This window comes from Dermacentor albipictus, chromosome 1, assembly GCF_038994185.2.
Source record: "Dermacentor albipictus isolate Rhodes 1998 colony chromosome 1, USDA_Dalb.pri_finalv2, whole genome shotgun sequence".
NCBI classification, from domain to species: Eukaryota; Metazoa; Arthropoda; class Arachnida; order Ixodida; family Ixodidae; genus Dermacentor; species Dermacentor albipictus.
The window spans coordinates 213,827,650-213,848,163 of record NC_091821.1 but is presented as its reverse complement, the minus strand read 5'-3'; the positions used below and the strand labels follow the sequence as shown (position 1 = coordinate 213,848,163).

General features: G+C 44.9%; 1 protein-coding gene and 1 long non-coding RNA gene across 8 annotated transcripts in view; one reads left to right on the top strand and one right to left on the bottom strand.

Moving 5' to 3' along the window:
- Window positions 1-18,437, top strand: part of LOC139054178 (uncharacterized) — a 28,657-nt gene extending 10,220 nt beyond the window's left edge. Inside the window, exon 2 of the long non-coding RNA XR_011511059.1 lies at window positions 17,576-18,437. This is a non-coding gene — a long non-coding RNA (uncharacterized lncRNA). The remainder of the gene's footprint in view (window positions 1-17,575) is intronic.
- The window catches only part of LOC135900084 (puratrophin-1-like), a 716,878-nt gene that overhangs the window by 156,466 nt on the left and 539,898 nt on the right, over window positions 1-20,514 (bottom strand). The gene's annotated exons all lie outside the window — the stretch shown is intronic.

Genomic DNA, 20,514 nt, shown 5'->3' with positions numbered 1-20,514 from the left:
AGCTTTGTCTTTCATGAGTATTTGTGTAATGTGAAAAATAGTAGCCTGATGTTCTAAATGTTACGTATGCTATATGACAATACTATTCTTTTTCCCTGATCAGAGGAGGCTTTTGTGTCAATATATAAATTGGAAGCTTTTTAACAACGAATATGTGACAAGTACTTGCATGTGAACAAGCATATGCAGCCTTCCAAAGACAAGCACGGTAACGAACGTATCTTTTAGCCATATTGGCACAAAACTTTCCCATAGGCTTTTTTTTGCCTAAAGCCAACCACCCATCTCGATCTAGCAGATTTACCTTTTATGAGACAAGTCTGTGCTGTTTTCCTTGCAACAAGTTCTTTTACATGTGTCTGCAAAACATTGGCCCTTCATTATGTTTGTTTTTTCTACAACTTTCATGTTTTTTTGGAAACAATTTATTTTGCATTTTTGGAAGCTCTTCATACAGCAGCCATTATTTCTTGGAAAGCTTCTTTGCAACGAGGCTCTAAAGTTGTTGATACACCATTCAAGTATTTTTTTTATATAACATTAGTAGCCTTGCATTTAAAACTTATCCTTTGTCCCCAATAGTTAGCTCTAGTTCGCACTAGTTGGTTAAGATGTAACTAAATATATGGAAATAAATATTGCTACTACAAGTACTCACGTCGTCGTGTCACTATTCAATATTAGACATTTACTATTTTTGTTCAATTTCTGTTTGAAAAAAATTAACATTCGCCCACCTCACAATGCTCGAAGATGCGCCCAAGCCATATTTGTGATGTAAAAAGGAGGTGAGGCGTGCAGACAGGACACAAGAGTAGAGAAGTGGACTTCTCTACTCTTGTTTCCTGTCTGCACGCCTCACCTCTTTTTTGCATAATGAATCCTTACCGACTAGCTCAGCTTTGTCGTTCTAAGCCATATTTGTGCTTTCTGAAGTCTTACTTTGCTTTAATAATAGTGGCAAAAAGCAGCTTTTCAGAGAGAACTTGATTTTGTTGTTCTGTGTTTTCTGTTCTTCTGCCATAAGTATAGTGAACTGATAACTATATCGCATACACACAGCCTCTCAATGGAACAGACATTTATTTGATACACATGAATTTGCACCCTGTTCATCTAGATTTCCAAATTATGCTGATTGTGGCCAGCCTCTAGTACGTACAGAAGCATGTCTATGATGTGGTCTGAGGGTACATGTGCAGTGCTACTGTGAAGCTAGTTATAGTTTTCACAGCAATGCACCAAGTAAGGTTGTTGCTTAATTGTTATAAAGAAAGACCGCATCAGCTAGGCTGTAAGGGCGACAAAAATGATTTGTGCAATTCACCAAACATAGAAACAGATATTAATACGACTATAATGCCATGTGCTAGTTAGTATATCAAGTGCATAAGAGAGTGATGTAAGGGCTGTTTGGTTAATCTGGTTTATTTGTCGGGTTAAAACACAGGCTGTGAAGGTAACTTCAACATGTCGAGGTTGTCAACATGTCTAATTATTTACGAAATTGGTGAGGTGGCAGTGAGACTCCCTGGGAAAGCAATACCTCAGTTGTACTAATGGTATGGCTTGATTATATAATTTCATCATTGCTTGTTTAGAAATATGACGGTGGGTTAGAACCTATGAAATGCCACAACAGCAAGGCTGAACATCCATCCTAACTTCTCAGAGGCTTAAAGAATGATAAACAGTTATGCTTTAGAGCATATTTTGGTAACAAATATATGCCATCTTTATTTCAGTGGAATGGAAAGAGGTGATTGAGCACAGCCATGCTATTGTAGCATGCATGAAGGAATACAGGAGAGCCTGGGGGCTAGTATATGTTAATAGAGTGAACAAGTAGCTGTGACTGGCAAGATTATTTTACTCCACAGAGGATGCTGCAGTAAGGTTCATGCAACTGTAAGCAATACGAGAATGAGTGAAAGATTACTTGTAATATATAGATTTGTATGGCAGATGAGAATGTGCACCCAATTTGCCACTACGCATTTTTTCTATTTTATGTTCAGCACAGAGTGAGTCACTATGGCTTCTTAACTGGAGATTTCTGCGTTCCATTTCACAGTGTTTATGGGGCTGCCTGCATTCATTTGACTACTTATGAAGTGATTGGATAATAGAACATGCCCACATTACAGATTTACATAGAACATAATATGAATTCATCATAAAGCTCCACCCAAAAAACTGTCTGTCGGTTATGAAAGCAAAACATGGCAACAAACATTCCCTTACTTTCTTGTGCTGCTGCACACATGCTGCTAATTAACTAATGTCTACAATGCAGACATTCTGTTCTTTCATTAGGTGTAGGTGCAAGTTGCCCTGACACAATCAACATGCATTCATTGCCTACAAGCTACTGCATATTATTATTGGTGTTACAGCAGGCATGGCAAATGTTCTCCCCTACTTGTGTCTTGTGCACCATATGAGCCAGCATTTCATTTCATTGTCATGTACCTGTTTAAGCTGTTACTGATTCAGAAAGGCAAATATAAAACGACTTACTACGTCAACCATTTCGCATGCAAGATCACTGCACTCATTGCAAAGCTTATTAGAGAGTTTTAGATCAGGGGGATACAATCGTTGAGGCTCGAAGTACTAGGGGGCCTCAATGCTTGCGTCCCCTTAATCTAGATCTCTATATTCGCTTGATAATCTTGCTTTGCTTTGAGGTGAAGTACACGTACTGTGCACCTGTTTGTTAGCCTACGCACTTCTCTTTCTTTTTAATGTGGCTGTGCATTAGCTAGCTAGGTTGTCCCTACATGAATGAGATTAGGGCCATGCCCAACGCTATCAAATAACATTACTTTGCTATAGCTCACCGACTGTGCAAGCTTCTTTTTTATCTAGGGAAAAGAATAAAAAGAGAATGCATGCAAAAATGATGTTGACAGCAGCAAACGGTCTCAAGGCAATCATCCTTGATTGTCGCCATTGCTGAGAGAGCAAGCATGCTTGTATTCACTTTGACCACAGGCTGTACATTGTTTAAATGCTGATAGAGGTATGGATAAATAGTGAACGGGCAGCAGGTTGGCCACTCAGGCCTTTATGCATGGGAATTGCTGCCTTGTGTGCCCTCTAAACCTCTGTCATATCTTAAGGCATGAATGACATAACACTACTTCTATTGGCAGGGACATTTTTAGCACCAACAAGAAATGTAAACATTAGGTGAATTCACGCCTAAATGGGGTGTCTTTTCAGCAATATGAATTAATATTTGTTTTCATGCAAGCATTCTTCTGTTGAAAACATATCTGACAAGCATCTCTGGCTGAAGAAGTAACTGTGATATGTACATATCACTTTTATGTATGTCATAATTGTAATCAATTGCTCAAGACGTACTGATGGCTTGTAGTTTAGTCATGACTTAACATGGCAGTGCAATTTGAAATAATGACATAACATAGAATGAACAAATGCTAGCTCTGTGCGCTCCTGTACGTTCATTCGGTGTTACATCATTGTTCAGAAGTGCGATGCCATATTACATCATGTAAGCAATTGTAGGCTCACTATTAACTTGACAGCTACTAAAGAGACCTCAGCAGCAAAGTGAAACTAAATCAACAAGCCACTGTTGATGATTCACATGCGTGCTCGGTGACGAAGTGGCTTGTCAATCAACACAGCTGTATTCCGTGATAATAGAACCATCTGTATAGGAGTATGTTAATAGATAATGCTGCGGCGCTTCAGCAGGCTAAGCTGTTGCTGTGACAGATCCCTTGCTCATTGGCTTAGATACACCTGTATGCTCGTGTATGCGCGTTCTTCCAAGCTGTTATGTACAGGGTCTGGCCCCATCCATGAAAGGAATGCACAGTGGTTGGTGGCAGAAAACAGACCGAGTTTATTTTCTACAAGAGATGCAGATGAGAGCCGCATGTGTTTGACGGGGCAAACTCTCGGTCCCTGTCTAGTGGCCGAGACGCTGGGGGTGATGGAGAATCCTTGGAACTCGACTCGGGGCGGGGTCGCTTCCTGTTTCGTCTGCACTGGTGCCTTCTCCAGCCGAGGAGTGGTGGTGCATCGCTTGTACACATTTTCCTCCCTTCTCAGATGGAGTCGCCGTGGTGATCCTGAGGGTGTCGTTCCCACTGCAGGCATGGCTCTGCAGTTGTGTTTGGCACGGTCTCAGGGGCAGTGCCAATCTCTGGTTTGGTCACCGATGATTGCGAAGGCTTCAGCATTCCTGAGAGAGTGGCCTCTGTTGACGTGGAGTTATCTGCTTTTATCCCAAGCATAAATGGGAGCGGGACACTGCTTGCGGTTAGTGTACAGCCCTTATCCTGTGTCACCAAATCTTCTGTGGGGTATCTCAAAACACCGGGCTTGATGTGGTCGCATTGTCGTCGCACTAACCTGTTGGGGCCTTTAATGAGCCACGATCTGTGGCCTAGCTTTTCCAAAACCGTTCCCTCTGTCCAGATCGGATTCCCTCCAAAGTTTCGAAAGAAAACTGCTTGTCCGACAGTGAGTACTCTCGACTTTGTATTCCTGTTGCAGTTGGTATGGATTTTGTTCGCTTTTGCTTGGGGCTGGATGCAAGTGAGAGCTGTATCCAGCTCACGCCCAAACCCCAGTGCAGCTGGCATTTCACCCTTTGATGTGCAGATGGTGGTGTGTTGCTCTAGAAAAAGTGGGCCAGCCTACACACGAATGTTCCGTCCTTGTTTTTGGCTAATGCTCATTTTGTTTCGAAAGCCATCCTTTCTGCTTGGCCATTTGTTGTAGGATGGTACGGTGTGCTTGTTACATGGGTCACCCCATTCTTCTTTAGGAAGCTCTCAACTTCTACTGAAACGAAGGATGGCCCGTTATCAGTCGCAAGCTTTTTTGGGAGCCCAAAAGCTGCAAAAAGGTTCCAGAGTTCCTCAATCAATGTGGCAGACTGTGTAATTATGCATGGAGCACACTTCCAACAATTTACTGTATGTGTCCACAACAATTAGCCAGCATTCTGCCTTCTATGGGACCAACGAAGTCTGCATGAGCTGTGTCCCAAGGCGTTCTGGTGCGTTCCTATTTGGGCACTGGTGCACTGGCTGGTGCCCTTTGGTGTTGACAACAAGTTGCACAGTTTCTAGCGAGCCGTTCGATATCTGCGTCAAATGCATGCCTAACAAAAGTACCTTCGTGCACATGCCTTCATGACCACAATTATATGGTGGTTTGCAGGTGCGAGTTGAAGAAGGTAGTTTCTCGCCTTTGTTTTGGAGTTACCATCCAGGAGCCTCTAACAAGGCACCCTTCCTGCGCTGAAAGCTCAGTCTCCAGTTTCCGGCACGATGAAAACTGCTCTTTTGGCAGTTTATGAACTTCACCGTTTGAAACAGCCTCCAGCACTTGGGACAGGACTCATTCGAGTCATTCGTGCTTGTTGATGCGGTGAAAGCTCGAAGCTGAGCATGGTAGCCAACATGAGCACATCTCTTGGGGGATAAGGTTCAACTTGTGCCGGTAGTGGAAGTCTGCTTAGAGTGTCCGCATTTTGGTGCAGTAGGCCAGGCCTGTACAGCAACTTGTAATCGTACTTTGCTAGTTTAAGGCACCATCGCGTAATCCTTGATGAAAAGACCTGGGGCGCTTGCTTTGTTTCACTCACGATTCCAATCAATGCCTGGTGATCTGTTATGGTCACATGCCGGCCAGCTATGTACTTATGAAAATGACTGATGCTGTAGATTACTGCTGCACTTTCTTTGTTGAGCTGGAAGTAGCTCTTTTTGGCACTTCCCAGTGTTCATGAACTGAATGCAATGGGCGCCTCTCGGCAAATAGCATCTTCCCGAGCGAGGACGGCATCAAAGCCGTACGGCGATGCGTCCACAGACAAAAGAAGGGGCTTCGTCCCGTCGTAGTGAGTGAGTACTGTAGATGCACGAATCATCTCCTTAAGTGCCTCGAAATTGACTTGATGCTTGCTCTTCCATTTCCAGGGCGTGTTTTTCTCTAGGAGCCTATACAATTCCACCACGATCATTGCTCTGTTCTCCAAAATGCAGTCGTCAAATGAAATAAGGCCCAGAAAAGCCCTTAAGGATGTCTTAATTGTCAGATGGTTTGAGTGCTTGAAGTATAGCCTCAACCTTTTTCTCGGTGTTGCAAACACCACTCCTATCAATTCGATGTCCCAGAAACTAAACTGTCGTAATTCCGAACCTGCACTTTTCTTTCTTGAGGCGTAAGCCTTTCTCAGTCTCGACAGAACCTGATTCAGATGCTGTGCGTGCTTATTTGCACTATTCCCATTGACAATGATGTCGTCAAGGTGAACACTCACCCCTGAAATTCCACGTATCTTTGTCTCCCTCAGGCACTGGAAGATAGCTGGTGCAGCGGAAATTCAGAACGGGAGGCATTCCACCCCGAATAGTCGTTTGGTGCTCACTGTGAGCTGTGCTGCTGTTTCTTCATCAACTTTCAGTAGTAGATATGCTTGATAAAGATCCAACATTGAGAAGAGGGTTCCACCATGTAGGTTTGCAAACACTTCATCTGTGGTTGGTAGCGGGTAAGATGCCTTCTTCACTGCTGCCTTAACAGTAACAGTATTAACAATACGCCTGTAGTCACCACAGACATTGAGTGTACCGTCGGTCTTCTGAACAAGTACCAATGGGGTTGCCCATTTGGTATGCTGCGTTGGTTTTAGGATGCTTTGGTGCTGTAGATGGTCAAGCTTATCTTCCAGAAGCGCCTGCAGCGCCACTGAAATCGGACGAGCCTTGCAAACCATTGATGTTGCACCGTCTTCTAGTTCCAGGTGAACTAAAGGACCTGTATAGCTTCCAATGTGTTCCTTGAAGACATCTGGGTGTCATCCCACAACCTCTGTAATTTCTAGTGATGGCTCTCCAACGTGGGTGATCCCCTTCACCTGAATTTGAAGTGCCAAAAACCAATCTCTTCCTAGGAGGTTGCACCCAGTGCCCTTCATAACCAACAATGGCAGCAGATAGTCCTTTCATCTCAACATCACATGAACTTGTGCGGAGCCCAGGATGTGTAATTGTTTACCTGACCATGAGCACAAATCGAGCGGCTCGCATAAAAGCCACGGAGTGTTTTTCTTCCACCTTCTGTAGTCCGTGTCCTCGCTTATCAGGGAGCATGCCGTACCTGTGTCCACCTCAAACTGGACTGGCTTTCCCTCCACTATCAAGTCCACGAGGAACTTGAGGCAGTGTGTACTATCTGTGTGCAGCTTGCAGCAGGATTTGCTGACAGGTGGTGGTTTGACACTGTGTGCCCGTAGCTGCTAGTTGTCGGAGCGTGGTTCCGTGTTTTTCTTTTTCTTTGAGATGCAGGCATGCTCGACATGACCTTCCTTGGAGCAGAAACGGCACTCGGCTGTCTTGAATTTGCATGTTTCAGGGTCGTGCAAGCCGTACGTCGCATCGATAACAATGTCACGCTGATGTATGCTTGCCTCCTGGCTTGATTTGCGACGTCCTGTTAATTTCCCCCGAGTTTGCCACTCCTTTGATATCTCGCTGATGCCTTGACGCACTTTCCGCTGACAAGGTAAGTCCACAGTGCATTGAAATGTCAGGCTTTTTCTGCGAACAGTGTCTGCGAAAGATGTTCGTCCCACACGCCGCGGACGAACCTGTCCCGCAGCATCACATCTTGGGGCGGCATAGTTGGGTTCGCCGCTGAAGCGGTCGTTTGGGTGTCAGGTGACGTCGTCGATACTGTAGCCGAAGGCAGCGCTCCGAAGTTGCAGTCGGCTGTCAAGGTTCCAAGGGCCGCAGCGTAGCTGCTGATCGACTCGTCTGGCCGTTGGTCGGGTCTTTGAAACACGTACCGGCTCTAACGCGCGGATGTCCTGGTGTCGAAGTGCCGCCTAAGAAGTGTCACTAAATCATTGAAGTTGACTTCTGCCGGATATCTTCGGCGCTATCAGCGCGCACACGGTGTTCGAAAGTGTCGGCTCCACAAAGCGTGAGGAGAAGTGCCCGCTTCTTCGCTGACGTCGCTCGCCACGAAATAAAAGTCGAGGCGCTGGACCCACGATTCCCATGATTTGCCCGAGAAAGGCTCGACAGCGCCGTGCATTCGTCCTGTAGCCATGGCCTTAACTTCGAAAACTTATAGATCCGCTTCGCAACTCCTGCCTCATCGCCAGTGTTACGTACGGGGTCTGGCCCCATCCGTGAAAGGAGTGCGCATCGGTTGGTGGCAGAAAACAGACTGCGTTTATTTTCTTCAAAAGACGCAGGCGAGAGCTGCATGTGTTCGAGAGGGCAAACTCTCGGTCCCTGTCCAGTAGCCGAGACGCTGAGGGCGACGGAGGATTCTCAGAACTCCACTCGGGATGGGGTCGCTTCCCGTTTCTCCGCGCTGGTGCTTCGTCCAGCCGAGGAGCGATGATGCGTCGCTTGTCCAGAACACAAGCTCTCGCTAGCACAGCTATAAAAAGTGCGCCAGCGCGCCGTACACAACCGTCGCATAATGTTGTCGCAACATTACCGCATAATGTTGTCGCAACATTATGCGGTAGCAGTAAACAAATAACAAAAAGGCGGCACAGGTAAGACGACTGCACAGTGTTCCAAAGGTGGGTCACCACGTCAATGCCACACATGCAGCAATGAATGTGACAGTGCAGGAGTCGCGTTCTCACCATGATGCGGAAACTTCAACTTACATCGACAAAAATATGCTAGTGTCGTCTGCTGTTGGCGATAGTTGCCGACTTTGAACAGTGTTGCTCTGCGCACTGCCGAATGTTTGCCAGCTTTCAACAGACGTCGCGTCCCCAAACCGAAGTGCGGATGCAGGCGCATTCAAACCGCTCGAGCTAAATAATATAAAAATAACTAATACTACAGCAAACGCAATAACAATATCTTGGCACGATGCGAAATATTGCTGAAAGCCAGCACTCGAGGCTGCCAACTCGCTGATGCATGTTGCCAGTTGCTGGTTACCTATTTCGACAACCAGAGGGCGCATGCGAACCGCAACGCACACATGCGGTTTCAGCATAAATGCAATTTTGTGACCGATCGCGACGACCGCCCGTTTTTCACGATCCGCATGCATGCGGTGCGGCGTGCGGCGATGGGCGGTTTGAGCGTAAATCGGCCCTTAGGGCCGATTTACGCTCAAACCGCCCATGGCCGCACGCCGCACCGCAAGCGAGCGGTTCGCCAGTAATGGCCGACGTGACGTCACGAGAGGCGGTCGTGAACTTTCGCCTCCGTGCGGCGGCCGCATAAACATGGCGCTGGTTCGAAGCGAAGCGGAGCGCGAGGCCTAGACCGCTAGGCTGCCGCGGCAGTTTGTTTTTTGTGTGATTTATTGTGATCACTGCAAGAGCTATTCAGCACCTGCAAAGCTATTTGTCTAACACAACAAGCAGCTGTACTCTTCCTGACCTCCTCAGTCCGTGCGATCGCCAAAGGAAACAGACGGATGTGTGTTGTGTTTACGGGAGGGTCGGAAGTTATGGAGCCGCCGATTTCGTGTGTTTTGCCGTTTTTTGCATGTGCATTACAAACGCGAAGCCCATCGTATACACCTACATTCTAAGCATGACACTAGTTCGGTACGCGGCAAAATGAAAAGATTGCGATCGCCCTCCTCAGCATATGGTGTTCGTAGGTGTGTGTGCGCGCTTCATCGATACGAAGATTGCAAGTTTGTGCAGTACTGGCTTGTGTTTCAGAAGCGATGGCACGATGTGTAGCGATGAGCTTCATTATTGCCTCATCGCAGTCATTCGTAATGTGCTGTTTGTGTCTAGCTTCGTTTGAGCTGTTTTGCGGGCTGCGATGCGCATTGGTGACCGCGAACACGTACATAACGTTCGAGCGCTAGGGTTCTTACTTTTACGAAGCGTAAGTGTACTGTGATATGTACGTGCAATGTGTCGCAGTGGTGCTAGGTGTATAAGTGTTCGTATTATGCAATATGCATATGTTCTCAAGTGAACAGTGCATAAGCTTTGCGGGCGAGTTTTGGTTCCGGCCCTTTCTGCCTCGTTCACGTATCTTGTGTGTTTTTCAGAAGTTATTTCTGTGCTACGAAGGTGTTTATAATCGGTGAGGGCAATATAAGGAACAGCTTAAAAGTTACATGAGTACATGCGCGCTGTCGTGAAATGTGGACGCGCGTGTGCACTGTTCTCATGAACGCAAATTTCGGGCACTCTTCATTTTTGTCATATCGACATTAGTGTAAACAGCGGAAATCCTGAGGCGTATTTCTAGATTAAGCAAAGTATACATTCTTATACTGAGAGATATGAGCGCCTTGCATGTGCAAGAAATTCAGCTGCTTGTTTCTTGTTAGTGTCTGAGTACACACTGTTAGTGCCAACACCAGTGACACAGCATGATAAGCATATAATGTGTGAAAACTAGATACTTCATTTTGATTCTTGACAATTTGCATTTTTTGATAGCAAGCCATATGCATGTAACAAAGCATGAAGATTACAACACAACTGGTATGGTCAATATATAATTCGAGGATTGTAGCAGAAGAACTTAAAGAATGCGGACACAGAAGGAACGACTATAGTCGGATACAACTTTAGAAAAAATGGGAGGCCCCGCCCAGATGACCAAAGCGCGATGTCCGATTGCCTCCGTGACTAAAATAATTCCACTAAAAAAATTGTGCTCCTGAAACGCGCAGTTTTAGGTATAAATAAAGACTTCTGTATTTGATAACTGGTTTAGTAGAGCTCTCATGTGCTACAGCACATGCCGGATCGCGACCGAAAAATAACCCCTTGCCATCCACAACGCTGCCCGTCGTCTGCTCTTTAGCTTCATTGCAAGTGACAAAAGTAGAAAGAGCAGCTTTGGCTTTTGCGCTTCTTTGCATGTACACGGCACATTTACTACTCCTGTTCCGAGCTTGAAATGAATCAGTTGCTATTGAACAAGTACTTATATAAAGCAATGCATTTATCGCAACCATTACAAACTCAAGATGCTCGGTGTCAGCGAAAGCAGTGTTCAAGGTGAGGAGGGAGGTCAAAGCTTCGCATATTTCGGGTGGCAAACTGTTGATGCCCTCGCAAAAGCACCCACAAAATGCGGAGAAAAGAAGACGCAGCACAAAGTATGACACATTGTGCGCACCGAGGTCGTGTGCACAATTTCTTTCGCCGCAACGAGATACCGACGGTCGAGAAGATCACTAACGAGTTCTCAAAGCGTATATGGTGTTATGTTTTTGCCCTGGGATTTGTCTGATGGAAGGCCAGTGCTATGGTGTGCAACATTCATCCCCGCATGGTCCGGGTACACGACTACGTGCACGGCTCGGGTTTCCCGCAACTGCACGGCGTCCACGACGGATGCGGCCACCGGATCACGGACTGCTATTCGGCCCCTCCCCGTGCCGGCAGCAATGCAGCCCCCTCCCGCCTTTGTTCGGCAGCGCCCGCACCACGAACAACTCCCACTGTGTTTGGGACGGTTTCCAAAGGAGGGCTGTGTTTCGACCCTGTGCCTTACAGTTGGTTCCCTTTGTCCTATGCGGGCCATAAAACTTCCCTGACGCACCATTCTGATTGACCGCCAGATCGGCCTGACGCCACAGCGCGGTTTGAGAAAGTGCCGGCCACTGAGAGCGGCGTTAGGACCACGGAGGCTACCCAGACCCTCTCTCTCTCTTGACCTTGTTTCGTCCTTAGGGACTGTCTGGGGAATCTGTGGACTGAGGGGTGTTATTTAAGCAGCTTGCAGCTGCTCTGTTGGTCTCTCTCCTGATAACGACGACAACATGTAAACATTGTATAAAGAATTCTTCACCGAGAAAGCTCTCCTCGTCTCTGACTCTGCGTGAAGTGGGGTCCAGACCTCCTGCCAGCCTCACACACCTCGACACACGCAACAATGGATCTCCCATCACTGAAGCGGTGCACTGTGCGTCGCCTGCTTGTCGAGATCTAATTCAAGCACGAGAAGAGGAGCCGCAATTCGCTGCTGATCGACCGGGATGACATTGCAGAATGGCGGAATCTCTACCTTCGTGACGTGGAGCGCTATGGGCAGAAGGCCGAAAGATCTTTTTCCTGGATGAGACATGGGTGACGGCGGTACACACTGGGTCGATCGTGTGGACAGACATCGTGGTGCAGAAGCGCGGACACCTATACGCTCGAGCAAATGGCCTGTCGACGGGTCTACAAGAACCTTCTGGAAAAGGCCTGTGCCTGATTGTGACGCACATTGGCAGCGAGGATGGCTTCGTCGACGGCAGCTTAGATATATTCCAAGGCCATAAAAACAAGCGACTACCACGAAGAAATGGACAGCAATCACTTCGAGGGATGGTTTAATGACGTTTTGCAGAAGTTGCCTGCTGGTAGCGTCATTGTTTTGGGCAATGCACCTTACCATTCCCGGCGAGAAGAGAAATAGCCGACAACAGCTTGGAAGAAAGAAAAAATACAGGAGTGACTCAAAAGCAAGAACATCACCCACAGCGAAAGGGTGGTTAAAAAGCAGCTGCTTGAGTTGGTAGCATCTGTAAAGCCACGCTTCCTGAGCTACATCGTAGACAATGCAGCTGAAAGAGCCGGCTGCATTGTACTCAGGCTCCCACTGTACCACTGCGAATTAAATCCTATCGAGCTCGTGTGGGCAAAGGTAAAAAATGGCATAGCTGCGGACAACAGAGACGTCAAGCTATACACGGTCTAATACGTCTTGAGGGAAAAAATTAAGCACATAATGGTGGAAGACTGGAGGAAGAAACTTCACCATGTCATGGACCTGGAGGCAAATGCAGGCTTGATACGTCTGGAAGTGACCACATCCAACCCATCATCATCCAACTGGGTGAAGATGACAGTGAAGAAAGCGACTCCGACTGCGAGCTGTCCGGCATTGAGCCACTGGATGAAGCATAACAGCTTCTTATTAACGAAAGAACAGCCCTTATTAAGGCTACCAAAATATTGCCGGTGGGTTCGCAGCAGCTAAGCATTCTCTTGTGACCTCTCAAATAAATAAGCAGTTCATTTGATGACATATTCCTTTTAATGGAAGCCCAATTCTGAAAAAGCAACGGCCTGCACAGATCGTGCTCAATATAAGTATTGGCACGGAAACGTGCTGAAATGCTGGAAAATCAGAATGCAAATACACTTGTTAACCCTGAATAACTGTGCAGCCCAAAATGCTCATTCGGGCAGCCACTGTCCAGCTTCACACGAAAAAGCAGTAGTCAACGTGAAAGTGACAGCCACACCAATGCGCACACCAAAGTACATTTGCTTTGCGTGCAGTTTCGCTGGCCCTACTCTTATTTCCAGCCTGTTGAGATGAATAATGCCAATGTCAGAAGGCCCAAAATACTCTATTGGGCAGCCACCTACGAGCATTATGGGCCCTGTGATGAGATAACAGTCGTCAGGGCATGCTTGAAAGGCACCTTTAGCATCTGCACTTCAAAGCGCAGCCATGTCGTAGCCATTGTAGGTGAAACAGTAGCAATCAACGCGAAATTGTCCGCCACTTTTAGCCGTTTGCATGCAAAAGCACACTCATGTGGTCGCATTCTTTATCTTGGTTATATGGCTCAGACAAGTAATGTGGACAAGAGAACAATTATCAAACATCATTAGCTTAGTTAGGCCCCTAATACTCATTATGGTAACTATTAATATTAGTAGTCGAGGGCACGCTTGAAAGGCACCATTAGCAGTTTGCACGTCAAAGCACAGTCAAGCTGTCGCCACTATTAGTGAAACGGCAGCAATCAACGCGAAAATGACAGCCACTGTTGGCAGCTTGCATGCAAACACGCATTAATGTGGTGGTATTGTTTATTTTGGCTACCTGGCCCAGGCAAGTAATGCGAATAAGAGAACAATTATCAAACATTATTATCTTAGTTAGGCTCATTATGGCTCATTATAATACTCATTATGGTAACTATTAATATTAGTAGTCGAGGGCACGCTTGAAAGGCACCATTAGCAGTTTGCACGTCAAAGCACAGTCAAGCTGTCGCCACTGTTGGTGCAACGGCAGCAATCAACGCGAAAATGACAGCCACTGTTGGCAGCTTGCATGCAAACACACGTTAATGTGGTGGCATTCCTTATTTTGGTTATCTGGCCCAGGCAAGTAATGCGAATAAGAGAACAATTATCAAACATCATTAGCTTAGTTAGGCCCAAAATACTCAGTCGTGTAGCTATTAATAGCAGTAGTTGAGGGCACGCTTGAAAGGCACCATTTGCAGTCTGCACATCAAATCGCAGTCATGCCACAGCCATTGTTGTATTTGTTTATCTGACCGGGCAAGTAACACCAATGTTAGCACAATTATTCACCCTAAATAGCTCTGCTAGCATTGTTTGTACTAAAAAATGCTGAGTGAAGTTGAATGTGTTTTATTGAGGTAATTATTTAATTCACAAGCCATCGGCACAGCGATGGACGGCCAGATTCAGACAATGACATATATGAAGTAATAAATGGTGAAAGTTGCAAAAGCTCTCAGTGCACTGCTTTGCCGGGCTCCATTCACTGGAAGATGTCTTTTTCAACGATGAAAGCATCAGACAGGAAATGATACCCCACTGCACAATGTTATTCATGTCGAATATTTTTACCATCATATGTGATGGGCAGCGAAACCGTCTGTTTACTAAGACTGAATGCATGAAAAATGCAACAGCATAGCAAGGTGTTGTTTTGCAATATGCAGCCTTTCATGTGCACTTCTGGCGAGCTGCCACATGCACTGATGCATAAACATGAACAGAAGTAAGAGGCAAAGTTACTGTGCAACCCACATGACGCTTTTAAGAAAATGTATCTCTAAACCTTCTGTTTTCATAGGCGATCAAAATTTGTTTTGAGCAAGTTGGTTAATCACATTGCAGCAACAACACAAGAAGCAAGGACAGAAAACACAGCGAGTAGGCAGATTGAGAAGACGAGGTAGACCAGTGAGACAGGTTTTAATGAGATGGAAGAGGCCAGCCCTACAGTGTACAGGAGTTAGTGCTTTGAATGAGATGGGTTAATGAAAATGTGTAAAAAGACTTTGCGAAAAAAAAAACTAGCAAAAACAAATGCTAATATAAAATAAAAGGACAGAAATAAGATTAAGCGCAAACACGCATGGTAGCAGGCACCTATTCACGCACAAACGCGAAAGCTAAGAAAAACTCAAATTTAAAGAAATGTGGGAAATTTTAAAAAATTGACAAACGCAAGAAAACATGCACACATTTACGAACAGACGCGGGTAGAGGTATTATAGGAGTGGGTTCACAAGCTGCTGTGCCTACCTTCTCGTACCTTTTTTTTACCGCTCTCTTAACACTGTCTTGGGAATTTTTAATCGCAACATATCACGAGAATCGAAAAGCAGCGCGAAGCTATTTTGTGGGAAACCATATCGAGCGCTGGCAACGCAACTTGTGCGTGACTGTGCCATAGCATGCATTCTACAGCTTGCGTGCACGGTGAGCACTGGTGGAAAGCAATCAATCGACGGTGCTACACAATGCTCGAACACCACCGTTAGACGCTCGGCTATCTCACTGCTGACAATGATCGTTCATGCTAAGTTGATGGCGAGAAATCTTTGCGTTGGAGGCTTCTTTTGCAAATATTTTCTGTTGAGACGCTCGTAAGTTTGTTTCATGCGTGCACATTTTTCTCGTTTCTCCTGAGAATGGTTTTGCTCCATCGCTTCACCCCGTCAGACGAGAAACACAGACACTACATGAACACGCACGCTGCTGACAGTAGGCACCAGACTTTGGCAAACTTTTCTCGTCGTAACTCATAATTTCATGAAGTACAAGTCCTTAAAAGGAACGACGATAGGTTAACTCAGGAGATCCTTGAGGCATTCGAGATAAGTAAAACAGGAGCGTAATGTGTAAGCACACTGTCATTGGCCTTGACAAGAAAGGAAGTCACCTTTTTGAGACAGCCTCAGATGTATAAGAGAAGAGATGTGGCGATGAAATCAATAATAGTGGGAATTTCAATCAAGAAATCAGTTGACAGTGCAGCTGCGTACTCGTCTAGTCGTTCCTTCTGTGACCATGTTCCTTAAGTTCTACTGCTACAATCCTCGAAGAATAACCAAGTAGCCCAGTTAAACACCCTTTTGTCAATATATGATATTCTGTTGGCAGCTGGAACATCTAGTGTGTATGTAAGTGTTGAAACCATTATTTTAAGCTGTTGATATTGCATAAGGATGTGGGAATATTTGAAACTTTGTAATTATGCATCAAATAGTGTCCTGTTCGATTCGGTGGTCACTTTTTGTAACAGTGAATATATTTTTCATACGTATCAGGCATTTCAAAATGCCAACTGCACCCACATAAATACTAAATTGCAGAAAAGTACGGTAAATTTTCACCATGACAGGCGTGCTATAGCCATAAAACATGAGAACTTGCGTAGAGGAGCAGGCTAGGTCACTCAGGCAGCCACACTTTACAGGCTCTACAGTGATCATTTGCATCCTCTGAAGAGCCCTGTGCATGCGAATAAAGTACTTGCTTGCTCGTAGGCTCAGTTTGTGTTTTTCAAATACAATACTTAGTAAGGTACTATACTATTACAGAAACTTGCTAGCTTCAAAAATACAGGGATATAAACATCAGTTTATGTTAATTGTGATAATGGCTATTCATTTTTAGAAAAGTATTCGATCTAATTTGCTTCTTGCACTGTACTATTCGGTCCTGAAAATCCTTATTTGCTCACCTCTAATATTGCATTATTTTTGTGCTGTCTTTCACATGTGCATTGCAAACAAGACTCACATAGATGTGCACTCAGAGCATATTACATATAATTAAAGAAAATTTCCCAGTGGGCTAGTTGGTTCGACATAACGCTGTTGCGCAAAGTGACGAAGGGACAGGACTTAAGAGAGAAAAACAATGCACGACACCCGAGTGCAAACTAACAACTGTTTTATTTTTCGGAAAATGAGACCTTCATATAGCCTACTCGCATGTTCAGGGATGTTCTTCCCAGTCTAACCACGCCATCTATTATCATTCATTAAGCTAATCTCTTTGCTGAGTGATATAGATGGCACATGGGGTCATCTTGATGTTGTAGGCTTCCATGACTTCTTTTTCTTTGGTTACTACATTTCAGCAAGATCCCCATCCTGTGGGAGATACGGCATGAAGCGCAATGTATGGCCAGGTCTCTGGGTGCTTGTGTCAGACTGCAGTTGTATAGATGGTCGCACAGTCAATCATTTACGCATCTGCCTGTTTGGTGCATGTAATCAGCCCCACTTGTCAAAGATATCTTGTAGACCATGTCTATCGTGCATTCAGTCAATCCTTTAACGTGGTTTATAGTGCATGCATTCAGGGTATTCCTTTCGCTGGTCATTCCATTTACTTTTGAGCACATTTCCTTTAGCTTTTGTCGTGCTGTGAGGACCACTCGTTCGCTCGGTTAAACTGAGCGAACGACTTCAGCAAAAGATGAGAGCAAAGGCAGCATGCAGTGGGAGATTAAAAAATCTGCAAGTGAGAAGAGGCATGAGGAGGAAAGTGGATAAGAAGGTACAGCATAACCATGAGGCAGATAAAGGAGGAGTGTATGGCAAAAGTGTGCGAATAAAAGCGAAGTGCAGTGACGGTAGCTACGAGATGGTGCCAGAGTAGCACGCAATGTCTGGGAGGTTTGTTGGCGATGGCTTCTGTGAACCACGCCCACGCATCACCCATGCGCTGGCTCACGCGATCTCCAGATTGGCAAGGCAGTGGCGCCACACTTCGCTCCGTTTGCAACATGCCACACGAGACCGATTGTCATTGCCAGTGAAATGACAACACATGTAGAGCTGCACTAAAATCTCATATTAGGGAGTATCGTAATTGTCTGTGATTTTTTTCTGTCAATTGCGTATGCTCTGCAGTAATAAACATTGCAGAAACATCGCCGGTTGCTTATGCTCTTATGCCTCTCAATATAGGTATTGTATCAAAGCAGATTCCTTGCTTTGTACACGTTTGTTTCCAGAGCTGTCTCTGCACATTTTACACTTTATGAAGAGGGGATACTAGGAAACAGCTTATAAGTTATATCATTGCTCCACGCATTGCAATTATTCATTTTGTGCTAGGTGTCGTGCTGTAATGTAAGCTACGCAGATGCTCCTTATGCAATCTTTTGCACATGTGGCGACACAGCAAAACACCTTCTCTGCCACTGCCCAACTGTTGCATATCTGTACACGTGTACATGTGTGATAGTGTTTCCCTTTCTGTCATGCGGGCCATATTGCGATCACACCACCCTTGCTCACTATGTGTATATAATCGTTGGCCGCCAAGCTGTGGTGTACTTTTTGTCCTATATTCCTTGGCTGTCATTCTGCCACGTTAAGTTGCTGCCATGCAATAAAACATGTTTCAAGTTCAATCTGCCTCTTCGTTCACGGAAGCCCTGGAACACGACACCAACCTTTCATGCTAACAATTTGTTGTGTGAGCTGTACTCCATCTCAGTAGTTCCTTGCCGCACTGGGGAAGCTGCAGGGCTCCTTAGTTAATAGGAAGGCTGAATGCCCCTCAAGGTGTCTTCATTGCACCGCACCGTCTGCTCGGTGTCTGCTTTCCATCCTGTCAGTACATGCTCCATTGTTGGAGGATTGACGAAAAAAATGTTTTGACGCCATAACCAGAAGCTTTGTTTACATGCATGCGACAGCAGAGCTTTGCTTCACCTGTACACTTTCCCTCCATTTACCTCGCAGCCACCTTAATAAACAGCAAGTATGAACGCTCTCATAAATGTTCACTTGCGGCACAGCATCTGCTCGGCATCTGCTCGGCATCTACTTGCTGGAATGAAAGCAGTTTAGGAAATAATCTAAAGCTCTATTTTACTGACTGCAGCATTTATCATGGGTGCGAAGAGGGTGTTGCGACAGAAAGCCTGTGGTGCAAATTCAAGGAAATGTACTAGGATGCTGATCAAAAGTTTTATAGGTGTATAGTGCAAAACCACATTTACATACAGGAATGACATGACACTGGTCATAACTTAAAGCAACGGTTCATGGGGCCCACATATATGGGCACATAAACGTGATTCTCAATGCAAGTTTGACTTGATGTGATAGTCACTTTTCAGATAGAAGTGACATGATGACATACTGGTAATCAATGCCTGTTATTTCTTTGTTCCCACAATGATCAGTTGTATAATACTTGTTCTCAGATACAATAACGCATCTCTGAATCATAGATATCACATCCCATCTGCCCTATGCAACTTTGCCTCATGAAATAGGAAACTCGTTGATATAATCAGTTACGGATTATGCCAAAGTGTTATGCTGTTTCTTGCAGCTTTGTCTTTCATGAGTATTTGTGTAATGTGAAAAATAGTAGCCTGATGTTCTAAATGTTACGTATGCTATATGACAATACTATTCTTTTTCCCTGATCAGAGGAGGCTTTTGTGTCAATATATAAATTGGAAGCTTTTTAACAACGAATATGTGACAAGTACTTGCATGTGAACAAGCATATGCAGCCTTCCAAAGACAAGCACGGTAACGAACGTATCTTTTAGCCATATTGGCACAAAACTTTCCCATAGGCTTTTTTTTGCCTAAAGCCAACCACCCATCTCGATCTAGCAGATTTACCTTTTATGAGACAAGTCTGTGCTGTTTTCCTTGCAACAAGTTCTTTTACATGTGTCTGCAAAACATTGGCCCTTCATTATGTTTGTTTTTTCTACAACTTTCATGTTTTTTTGGAAACAATTTATTTTGCATTTTTGGAAGCTCTTCATACAGCAGCCATTATTTCTTGGAAAGCTTCTTTGCAACGAGGCTCTAAAGTTGTTGATACACCATTCAAGTATTTTTTTTATATAACATTAGTAGCCTTGCATTTAAAACTTATCCTTTGTCCCCAATAGTTAGCTCTAGTTCGCACTAGTTGGTTAAGATGTAACTAAATATATGGAAATAAATATTGCTACTACAAGTACTCACGTCGTCGTGTCACTATTCAATATTAGACATTTACTATTTTTGTTCAATTTCTGTTTGAAAAAAATTAACATTCGCCCACCTCACAATGCTCGAAGATGCGCCCAAGCCATATTTGTGATGTAAAAAGGAGGTGAGGCGTGCAGACAGGACACAAGAGTAGAGAAGTGGACTTCTCTACTCTTGTTTCCTGTCTGCACGCCTCACCTCTTTTTTGCATAATGAATCCTTACCGACTAGCTCAGCTTTGTCGTTCTAAGCCATATTTGTGCTTTCTGAAGTCTTACTTTGCTTTAATAATAGTGGCAAAAAGCAGCTTTTCAGAGAGAACTTGATTTTGTTGTTCTGTGTTTTCTGTTCTTCTGCCATAAGTATAGTGAACTGATAACTATATCGCATACACACAGCCTCTCAATGGAACAGACATTTATTTGATACACATGAATTTGCACCCTGTTCATCTAGATTTCCAAATTATGCTGATTGTGGCCA